Below are 12676 nucleotides of genomic sequence, written 5' to 3'. Positions count from 1 at the left end.
GTGCTAATAACATTTCCTGATTATCATTTCAACAAGTGATCATACATTTATCTTTTTTATTATCAATTTAAAATAGCTTTCCAGTTCCTGCTTAAGCTGCATTCTCTACAAGAGGTTTATTCTCTCTCTCAGAAGGTGGAGACGCACACAGTGTGTCATCAGTTTGCAAAACTGGAGCAACAGGCAAATTCAGCAGTGGAAAAAGGAGTGAATAGCTGAGAAGAGGACAGGAAAACTTGTTTCTCTTTTGCCTTCTGAGTGCATGCAAGCAAGGTTCATTTGCCTGATTAGAAGTGGTCCACTTCCACAGTCATATGGCCCCCTGTACTCAGTTCTGCCTTGACTTTGTCTACCATCACCTTTTCAGCCAGTGAATATTAAAGCTGCCCAGTGAACATTAAAGCTAATCCTCTTGCAACATGAGGAGGGAGATGATGCTATGATGTATTTTAGCTAATTAACAATATCAATGGGAAGATTTGGTGAACAGATAGAAATTCTGCCCGGAGCATCCATGAATAATGATCACTATTTAACAATGAATTTTGTGGGTGACAGTGCAGAACACACCTGATGGAAACTGAAAAACATAGAACTGGGAAATCTGTTTTATTCTATAGTATCTTCTTTTTCTCAGTGTTTCCATTGCAGTGGAACCTGCAATAAGTAGAGTCCTTAAATTTAGTTTTGATCTGCCAGACTAGGGAAACAAGTAAAAGAGTGTCAATCTGTAGGTGGAACTGGGGCATGAACACAGGATGGACCTCCAAACAGTTTTTTCAGGTTGTCATATGAAAAGATTTATTGAAATCCCCAAATGATTAGTGAAGTATAGCTCCTGCTTTTTCAAAGCACAGTGTACTGAGCAATTTTAGCTGGACAATCTTAACAGGATTGTTCAACAAGACAAATTCAAAAAGACTAGCAAAAAGTACTCAAAGAGGATAAGAGCCATGACAACTGAATGCATCATTCTCAGTGGTGAAAAATCAGCTAGACAGAAAATATATTAAGGGCATAAAAAGATCAGTGGTATACTATAAATTCATAATGCCATGCTGTCTTAAATACCAGTCTCACTTCAGGATGTGTACTAGGAGGTACTACAGAGGAGAAGAGAGGTAGCTATTTTTGCCCTCTTTACTGGTAGTATGGAGTCTCTAGCTAGAGGATTCAGGCTCATTGTGGATATCTTTCTCTTCGGAATGATGCCGACAAACTGCAGGTTCCAGAGGGAAAAACTGGACTAAATGTGGAAATGCAAAGGGTTTTAGAAGGCATGACTTAGGAGAAAAAATAGAAGATGTATTTAGTCCAAAAAAAGAATGGTCTGACTAGTAGAAAACATAACTGCTTCCATTACTTAAAAAGCAGTTATAAAGAAGGAAGATGAACATTTGTTCTTTACACACATAGGGGGAAGGACAAGTAGAAATCAGCAAAGACTTTAGGTTCAGAGCAGCAAAAATGTTCTAATGAAGAGTAATGAGGCACTTCAGCAGGCTACCCAAAGATGTGATGCACCGTTCTTCACCATTTTTAAGAACAGATTAGACAAGCATATGGTAGTTTTAAAAGATACAGCTTCAGTGCAATAGATGGAAAGAAATATCTTGAACTTTGGAGTTCTTGAACTTTCTGAAAACATATGTCTATGATCCTTTCCTCTTTTCCTGTTACCCCAAAATGAACTTTCAAAACATCACAGTGATTACACTTCTTTGAAAAAGAATTATTATCAGTAATAGCATATAATGACAGCTTAATTTTTAAAATAACAGTAGCTAAAGTATTGTCTTATGCTTCTTCTGCAATATGATAAATGATTCCTTCATTTGCAGTATATAGGGAAAGCTTCCAATACCATACATTCACCTACAGCATATCTCCACTAGAATGCCCTTTTTCTCCTCTTAACTGCAACAAAGAGGATTTTAATCAAATATCCATAAAAGGACATCTGATGAGTAAACTGAATATATTTAAGTATAGCAGAAGCAGGCATGATTAAGTGCATAAAGAATTGAGGTTGAAAGAGGCTACAATAAAAGGTTGAGTAAAAATTAATTTTAGCATGCACTTTGTATAATACTGCATAAGGTATTCTTTTGTTTCGTTGCCTCTTTTTTAGGACCTTAATTTTCAGTCAGTCACTGGCTTACATCTTATCTCACACCATAATGGCAGAAATTAATGGGATAAAAGTACTCGATTCAAAGACAAATTATCATTTCACTGATCTACTTCACTGAGTACAAATTCCCTCTGCTCCCAATAAAAGCTTTAGAGCAGTAGAAAAATGCTAGTTAACTAAAATTGTGTTTCTTTTCTTAGACCATAAAATTTTCATTTATTCTGTCAGTAATACCCTTGTGTAAATACAGTAATTTTGAAGCCTTTCAGTATAGTGTGATACATATTTTGGCATTGTTGTATGTCTGGATTTCTTCCATGGTACTTCAATTTTGTGGTTCAGTGAACAAAACTAAGAGTTCTTCTGAAGGGCTTGTGCTTAAAACAATCAGGGGCGTGTAGCCTGTTGAAGCAGTCAGTCTTTCCTCTTGATGAGAGTGTCCATCCACTGTTTTTATGAACTGCATCTTTGTTTAAATTTGCATTGGTTCCTAGCAGTAACTACTTTCAGGAAAATAACAACCTCAAATAGGCAGCTGGATGAGAAAAAGCACTTTCAGGATATGATAAAAAAAAGTCATATTCGTTGGAATATAAGGGGTTTCAACACTTGGAGAGGAAGTTTGAATTCAAAATACACTGAGAAATGTCTTCAGCTGTCTGAGGTTGCAGCTCCTCTAAAAATATGGAAATAATCTTTGTGTGTGGTTTAAGCTTGACGATAAAGATTTCCTTCGAAGGAACAGAGTATAGATTAACTATATTTTCTGAAATGCGGGAATTTCCTTCTACTGTTAGGGGAAAAATAATTGTCCCCAATTGTGATTAGAAGAGATGAGATTTTTGATAATCTTAATCCTTCAGATCAATCCATAAAATGAAGTGTTACTTGGTAAAGGTTTTATCAGTCTACTATATTATCCTTGCTTTAGAGAGAGCTTAAAGCTATTCACACTCCTCTATAACACAGAACTTTGAACCACAGAACAGAATTTTACTGCCTCTCATTAAGTGTCCCAGATTATTCATCATCAAGGTTTACTGTATGCAACTGCCTTGTGCAAGTGTAATAATGTATATCAGTGATCACAGCCTTCAGGGCAAAGTAAATAAATCAATCAAAACACCAAAACAAGTAAAAACAAGTAAAAACACCAACACTTCTTCCTCAAAAACCCAAAGCAGTATATTTGCTAGGAGCATCATGAAATAAATAATTTTAAGTATTAAGAAAAACATATGTATATTCTTTCTTATAATTTTTACAAACAACAGATAAACAGCTTGTTTTCACCTGCTCATAAGCTTTCTGCTAATTTTAAAAATATTTATTTTTCTTTACACCATTCACCAAAATAATTATAATTGAAGTCCTGGAGTTTCAGCCCTAACTGGAAGAAAAATTTAATGTAAATCTTACAAATGTGGCCCCAAATTGCTCTTACTTAAAATTTTCTCTCCTCTGTAGCTAGAGCAAAGGAGAACATAGAAATGGACAAGGCTGACAAAGCAAGAACAGGTACCAAGCCTTTACCTTTTCTATGCAACTCATCTCAACCAAGGTGCATTGGAAAGTCACCAAGTGAATTGCCAGGTCGGTGAAGACAAAGAAAGTTTTAGCCCAGAAAAAAAAAAATCAGGATATTATCAATCATTCTTGGTGGTCCTGGAAATGTAACCACTTACCATAAACAAGAGCTGCAGGTTTGGGAGTTCTGTGGAAACAAAGAAAAAGTAAAGATCCAGACACAGATGGTTTCTCAGCTTTGTAGGCCAAGCAGCAAAACAAAATACCCATTGGACTAAGTCGATATGAAATGAAGTTATTTCATTTCAGCTATACAAGTTCATGGAACAAGTCTGCAATTACCTTGATTTAATTAATACAGCACCCCTAAAACTATAAACATAATAACATTATTTTTCAACAGTCAGACAGAGAAAGTATAAACTTTTGGTGAATCCCAGAGGAAGTTTTGAATACAAAGACCAGTTAATGTGGGGACAGGTAATAAAAGCATATTTCAGTACATGCAAACTGGGAGGAATCCAATTTTCTCTATATAATGACCTCCTACCTTCTGGTCTAGGTGAAAGTGGATCCATATAGACAGAACACTATATACTTGCCAAGGAAAGGCCTCCAGGCTGTTCTTCTTGAAGCAGCATTTCCAAAAAATAATGCAAATGGATAATATACACTGTATTTCCAAAAAAAACCCACATAAATTCAGTCTTTATAAACTATTAATCAAGTCTGATTTAATGGGATCATTATATCTGGCATTCTGCATGTGCTAATAGCATCTAATGCACAGATGCTTTTTTTGACTGTTGAATGAATAATGATCTGGGATTCAGGTTTCCTTAATGGTTCCTTAATATCAACCACTTTGGCTAGAGCTGCAAATAAACATACATGACATTTATTTTATATTAGTAGCATGGAAAATGTGTACATTTGTAATCAAGGTAAAATTTGACAATGTAGACTTAATGACCTTACTGAAGAGGAAATGATTATGAAGAGCACTGCTTCCAGCATGTATATGAAATGCTGTCACATTAAAAAGTGATGGGAGAATAAACAAAATATTGATAAGATACTTTGAATTTACACAGCAAAAATGAACTGCTTCTTTCTGAAAAAAATTTCTCCTTAGAAACTGAGCAAAAGAAGACATCAAAGCAAGGACAGAACCTGAATTTCATGTGGTTTTTCCCACATAGGTAGAGCAAAAAAAAAAAAAACAAAACGAGAAAAAATTCAGAGAACATATGTATAACTATCCTGTTGATTGATGGATGAAGTTAATAAAATTAAGTCCATTAAACTTATTGGTATACAATTCCTATCTGTGAAATTTGTGTCTGTCATCTGTATAATACATAACTTTTACAATCCTTTGTTGGATTTTTTCCAGTATGGAGAAAAAGATGTAAACAAACCTCACCAACGAGTGAAAGAGAACACAGATCTATTCTGTATTGCCATCAGAAATCTGACTTTAGCATGCACAGGCATATAAAAGAGCTTGAATATAGCTAGACAAGTATGAACAAGCCACTTGCGAATGAGTCAAAAGAGTTCAGCTTGTATATGCTCAAACCTAAAGTTCAATCTCCTGAGAATTTATTACTATGGGAAGTTCTTGAGTAAAAGATAATATGGGTATGAATACTTGCAGTAGAAGCACAAGCTGTGTTATTGTATACTGGCACTGATATAATCTTAGCAAATGTTCCTAATATTTACACTGGTTTTACGCAGATACATGGTTAAGAATGAGACAAGGTGAGCTTATACTGGTTGTCAGACGACTATATAAGTACTTGTCAAGCTCAGTCTTAATGGTGCAACTCTGATCCTTCAACTGGTCTGCCCATTTTGGTTTGTGTCAACAGCTCACTATGAGAAAGGAGGGAAATTTAACCTCCTTTAGAAATTATTTTACAGAGGACTTAACTAGTAGTGACTATCTAACTCAACTTAAGGACATTTAACTCAAAACCTTCTCCATACAAGACTGGAGTTGTCAGTGCTGGGATGGGACTGAATATACCATCTGTGTTTAAGTTACAGATTGGTTTAGGTTTGCTACAAGTAAATACAAGACCTTGATCATAATGTTGCTAGAGATATAATCACAATAAAAAGAATCATCAAATAAAATCCTTGGTTTTGTCACTTAAATAAGTAGTTGTGACAGTACATACAAGAAAAAGATCAAATATGAAGTATTTTTGAAAAAAAAAAACATGAATGCAAATAAAAATACCAAATTTAGGTTGTGAAAGCAGAAATTAGTTTGGGGAGGTTAAAGTTGCAGTCTAAAATAAAACTTCTTGAAAAGTTAAGGAATGTTCTTAGGGCTTGATTTCACACACACATACTCATCTCAAGAAAATATGTTTTAATGTTAACTAATTTTGTCTGACTGAAAGATTGTTCAGTCTGGCTTCTGTTAAATTTATGGATCATTAGTCTCTTATCTTTTCATTATGGTCTCCTGAGATGAACCATCATAAAGTTAAATGAACACAGCAGGAAATTATTACAAGCCTCCTTTCACCCTACCTCCCTCACTGAAGGAGACAGGGTATCAGTGCATTCATTCTATGCAACAAATGATAAATACGTTATTTGATTTAAAGTCTCTAAAGATCTGATTTATTTTGTCATTTTATAAGTGCTGTGATTAATGAGAAAGATGTAATACACGAATTTTCCCCAATACCAAAAGTAGCAAGCCCACATTAAAGCTTGGTTGCCAATACTTAAACGAAAGACAAAAAAAAAAAAAAAAAACAAAAAAACAAACCCAGGTAAATATTTAAAGGAAACAAAGTTAATGATATTTTGTACTCTAATGAATGAAAGTTAACACCCCCCTACCCCAATTTCACAGCTAAATCTAAAAATTTCTGTACTCAACCAAAATGTTTGTGCCTAGAAATATATGTTCTTTTCTTTAACCCTAAGCTAATTTTTGTGACTAACTGAAAGACCATTCACTACTTCAGAGAAGTGCACAAGTATACCAGTAATAAACTAATCACAAAATTCATTTCTTGTAAGTCATACTACCAGAAAATAAACTCTAAGAAACAGTGATTATTCATAGAGTAAAATATGCCCACAGCACTTCTTGTAAATGTTGCAATACACAGCTTGTATTCACTCTAGGAAAAGAAGTAGCTTTTTAAAATGCAGAGCTCAATTTTCTTTGCATTCACATTTTCACTTACCAGACTTTTCAGCTATATTCATCAGAACTGTTTCAGGGTGTTTGTTTGTTTGGTCCTTTTATTGCTTGTTTCCATTTTTGTTTGCATATCTTACCTGCTTTAAAATATATTAAAAGCATTTAAAAATAGCACAGAAAAGTGTTTTGCACACAAGAAATTCAGTGGCCTGAATGTTTGTGCATCTGCACTTTATCTCCTGCAAACAGTTGCCTCCTTGACAAGAGGCATAATTCACTAAAATAGGAGGACACAAAGTGCAACTGCTAGTAATATGGAGAAGAAAGCAATTAAGTGTTCACAAATGTAATTTGAAAGGTCCATGACACATAAAGGGGATTTATAGTTAATACCAAACCAAACAGACACCCTTGACTGTTGGATAAAAGTAATGGTATTTTATAGTCATAATTTCTTTCTGTTTACCAGATGGGATGGGAGAAAATTCAATTTCACTCATTGTCACAGAGATTTTAACACTGAGATCAGCAAGACTCACACAGTACCTGATAAGCAGCCCAATCCTTTTCATATTCGTTTGGTACAACTTGTGGCAAGACACTGCAATCAGAAATCATTGCTAAAAAGAAAACTCAGCATTCATTACAATCAGACATTGGTAAATTCAGCAGTATGTGTGCTAAATGGATATATTGTTTTTCTAAATATGCCACTGGGATATTAGTAGTGTTCTTGAGGGGAAATGACATGATCCTATGTACAATCAATGATGGTAGAGTAAGTACCTTTTTGGGTGGATGTTGCACTTGATTGTATAAAGAGACTGGTCATTACTTATTCAACTATAGCTCTGGTTAATGACTCCTATGATGTGCAGATGAAGTAAGTACCTGCTGACCTTAAGCTATAAAGAGAATGCAGGGTTTAAAAAACAGAATATGATTCTGAGCTCTTCTTGTTTTCATGCCTAAGGAACCTTACCAATGTGATTTATTTCAGATTTCCTCTATACAACTGAAGACAGAAAGGTAACGTGACACATGGAAATTTTCAGAGAAACTGAACCCTTTCAGAGTTATCAGGGTTGTGCTGTGAGGTGTCGGATGTGCCAATGGCTAATAGCCGTTCTGGGCTCCAGGGGCTGTCATGTGGAGCAGTGCTCCCAGGGTGCCAGTGGCTGACAGCTGCACTAGAGGGTCTAAAGGAGGTAGGATATTGGGTTGGCAGAGCACTATTCCACCTTGGCAGAACCTGATCTGCCTCCTTTCCCCCACACACAGAGTTGTTTTGAGCCAGTAATAACTTTTTAACATCTTTTTTCAGTCCTTCTCAGAAGCTTGATATAAATAACATAAACATGTCTTAAACCTAAAGAAGGTGTGAAGTATGTTTATTGGCTCATAGGCAAATCAAATCCTCACTGCCCCACTCATCTTATGTTTCCTCATTGATCATCAGATTACTGCTTAGTCTAAAATATGCTAAGATGATGTGACCTACCTGTAAGACCGATTGATGTATACTAAACTATTGCTCTGTTTCTATCCTATCCCAGCTGTATCATGTTCTCTATTAAAAATTTAGAATCACAGAATCAGAAGTTTTTAGGTTGGTCATCAAGTCCAATTGTTAATTCTGCACTGCAAAGTCCACCACTAAACCGTGTTACCAAGTGTCCCTTCTACATATCATTTAAATACTTCCAGGGCTGGTGACTCCACCACCTCTGTGGACATCCTGTTCCAATATTTGATAACCTGTTTGAGGAAGAAATTTTTCCTAATATCCAATCTAAACCACCCCTGACACAAACTGAGACCATTTCATCTTGTCCTATCACTTGTTACTTGGCAGAAGAGACCAACCCCCAACTGGCTACTTCTAGAGAGTGGTAAGGTCCCCTCTAAGCCCACTTTTCTCCAGCTCCCTCAGCTACTCCTCATATGCTTTGTGCTCCAGACCCTTCACCATCTTTGTTGCCCTTCTCTGGACACATGCCAGAACCTCAATGTCTTTTTTGCAGTGAGGGGACCAAAACTGAGCACAGGATTTGAGGTGCAACCTCACCAGTGCCAAATACAGGGGGACAATCACTGCCCTAGTCTTGCTGGCCACACTATTCTTGATACAGGCTGGCTGACACTGGCCTTCTTGGCCACCTGGGCACACACTGGCTCATGTTCAGTCAGCTGTCAAACAGCACCCCCAGGTCCTTTTCAGCTGGACTGACTACAGGCACACTACAGGCTTGGACAAGCAGGATGTCTGGTTCAATGTGGGAGAAGCATATTGCCTCCCAGGGGGGACCAGATTTCCCTAGCTGTTCCTGTGGAGTAGTACCATACCCCTCCAGCATTTGACTGAAACATCATATGCAGGTTTAGTCACACATGGAAGATGATTTAGCAATGTTTAAAAACTCACTATGCTCTGTGTAAGCTACTTGGCCACCCCAGCATTGACAGTAGTTTTATGTCATACATTTTTTTAACAGCTCCCTCAGGCTTAGCAATGCCCAGTGGCTTTACATCCAATCTTCTACGAAGAAAAATATTTACTCAACGCACTGTTACATAAAGATGCAAATGCTCCAGAAGTCTCCTGATATTTCCCAAGCTATTTATCACAGAACTGCAATCCTCTTTTCCCTTTGAATGCATATAAGTATATTCAGATAGGTAATATAAATTGCAAAATGTATACCTGAGCATTCGACCCAACATCTTGTCTCCAAAGCCACTCAATAACAACTGCTCACAGAAAGACAGGGGAACATGGCAATAAAGGGAAACTTCCCAATCAGATCTCTTTCTAGAAACCTTAGATGGTTACAAAACTTTACCAACAAAGCAGATGACCCAGCAGTTTGCCAAAATAGCACATGAATTTTGTTCAACTAGTGCAGAAGCTGCTATTATTTGGAACCAATGGGACACAAGGGCCTGACTGTGAAGGTTTCTTGATGTAGGAAATAGACCCTGAGAGCAGGGAAAACCAGACAACCTGCTCTGACAAGCAACAAAAAGTGGGAGTTATTCTTACATTGGATTAATAGGACAGCACTGACCAAGCTTAGTCAGTAATTGTTATACATCCCACGTGTTGCTAATCCTTTTACAGTCAAACCCTTATAAAACTGTTATGATCATTGCTATTTATCAATGACAGATGTATTTGATGCAGGTGCCTGGTCACTGGCAGTGGGGGCTGCAGGGCAGCCTCTGTGAGGAGAGGCCGAGGCTGCCCCATTCTCAACATGACCCATTCCAGCCAGCACCACATGGAACAGCTGAGCTCTGCAGACAATGTGGTGGTACCTCTGGGAAAGCATGCCTAAGAAAAGGCAAAAAAAACCTCTCTTAGAGAGATGAAAAGGGAACCAAAACAGTGAGAAATAATTGCAAGGTCAAAGGAGGAGGAGGAGGAAGCACAGCAGAAGCTGGAGCATGTATTCACACTGCAGCCCACTGCGAGTTTGCAGGTGAGCAGAGTAACTGTGAGAAGGAAGCAGCAGCAGCAAGAATCTGCTGTGGATTAATTCCCTTCCTATTTTCCCTGTGCCACTTGAGCTGGGAGTTGAGACGTCTGAGTTCAGTGGGACAGAGTTAGGAAAGCCCATGAGATTTTTTTATCTTGTTTCCTTCCCCTGTCCGACAGAGGAGATAGAATGAGTGAGTGAGCAGCTGGGTGGGTGTTTGGCTGATAGGGAATATCCTGTCACAACAGAAGAGGTGGGAATTGGCAAAGAATACAAAACACCCGTCTGATAGTCAGAAATATCTCACTGCGTACCTCAGGACACATCTTAGCTGCACTTAGGGAGAGATAGAAAACATTTACATCAGGTTTGTACACTTGGAAAAGCATGACAATTGGTATACACCCATCTTTCTCTAATTTTTGGTAGCATAAGATCAGAAAACAAGGTAAGAAAACCTACTGAAAATAATAAATTCTTTGAAAATTTAACTCTGAAATGAGCAACAACACCCTACATGCAAGTCAACAGCTACAAACAAGCACTGAAATATAATGTTTGGAACCTGAAGCAACTCCTTGCACACACTGGAGGGTAAATGAACAGGGACATATACATCTATTGTTAGAGTGATAAATGCTATGAGTGTACAAAGCAGAAGGTATTAAATTTCCTTGGAGAACAGAGCGAAGCTTTAGACTAGGGTTGTCAAATTATGATTACATATAAATTATAGTGGCAGCAAGGAAAGGACTAAGTCTGCTGAGCTGAGATTAACAACAAAAAATTCCTATTAAAGTGTGCATATGATGAGGATTAATGACTGCTTCCAAAGTTTCTAAGATATTCCCTACAAATAGCTAGATGATTTTCAGGGATAGGTTCAGAGAGATTATAAGTCTAGGATCAATATAATTCACACCACTTACGATTGCCTAACATTGGTTAGGCACATTTATACTGAAAAGGAAACTTTCATTTGAGTGTCTGTGGACAAAATCCTATGTTATCAATCAAGTCTAAAGTAACATTAAGAGACACAAGGTGTTGCAGCTATACAGCCATGATTTTCTTAGCATACTGTTCATTCCAGTGATACTAAGAATTGGTTTATTAAAAAAAAAATCAAAACCATGTAAACCAATGCCTAACTCACAAAAACGCTGATGTGTGGGATTTTAAACCATAGCACATTCAAAATAAATACTTCTAATTGTACTTTCGTATGAAAAACTCTGTCTGCATTTCTTTTAAAAGGTGACTTCCCACATTACAAGTATCATATATCACCACACTATTAACAATGCAATGGGCACTTTCAACTGACTGACAGGTTGTTCTAGCCAGGGACAATGATGAAGAGCCATAGAACAGTATTAGGCAGCAGGTAAAAATGGAACTTGATCTAAGGAGTCGAGACACATGAACATTTGCTGTACAGTAAGACTGCATCATACTTGAAGAAAGCTTTTGAGCCTAACTTCTGTTCCTGGCAATTTTTATCATTAAAAAGAGAAAAACACTGGTGCCAGGAAACATAAGCAGGACTCCTGGAAACAGAGCCGCTCACCTCACTGAAATCAGTGGGGGAACCACGCTTTTTACTATTTAGCTGATTTGATTTTTACATACTCATTTACTTGCAAATTATTGACTTTGAAAAGGGACCATGGAGCAACAAGGTCTGGAATAACAACACAAGATTCATCAGAAATACAAATCTTTATGACTTGGTAGATGTTTGTATCTACATTAAATTTATTTAAAACCATATCTAATAAGAAAATTACTGACTAATATAAAACACATCTGACCATCTTTCAACACACGCATACTACCTACACGTCTGTAGAATAAAAAAAAGAGGTATATAACCTTGTTTTAACATTTTTAACAAGACTTTACTTGACAAATATTAAGGGTTAATTTTTGCAGTAGCCAAGAGGGGGCATGGCTAGGACCTGGAGGTGATTCTATACCACCTGAGATCATTGCAGGCGGCAGGGGGAAGGAATCCCTTCTGACCATGTAGAGGGAAGCAGGCATTGTCGGTGTCTGTGTGGAGAGCATTCGCATGTGAATAGTTTGCCTCTCTTGTACACTTTGCTAAAAATATCAATGCTCTTACTGTTAGTTTTCTTATTTCATTGCTGTTTCCAGTAAATTGTTCTTATCTCAACCCGTAATCTTTACCTTTTGTGCCTCCAGTTCTCCTCTCCAGCCCACCACAGAGGGGGAGGAGGGGGGAGTGAGAGAGCAGAGCATGGTTTGGAGAGTTTCAATGGGAACACTAAGTTGGGGAATACCATTCCTAAGCCATGACATCATGTTAGAAACTCTTGATAAGATCATTCACTG

The sequence above is a fragment of the Manacus candei genome, unplaced genomic scaffold (genome assembly GCF_025592945.1).
Source record: "Manacus candei isolate 608988 ecotype Guabito, Panama unplaced genomic scaffold, ASM2559294v1 h1tg000034l, whole genome shotgun sequence".
Classification (NCBI taxonomy): Eukaryota; Metazoa; Chordata; class Aves; order Passeriformes; family Pipridae; genus Manacus; species Manacus candei.
The sequence above is the reverse complement of the archived record's forward strand: the minus strand, read 5'-3'. Positions refer to the sequence as shown.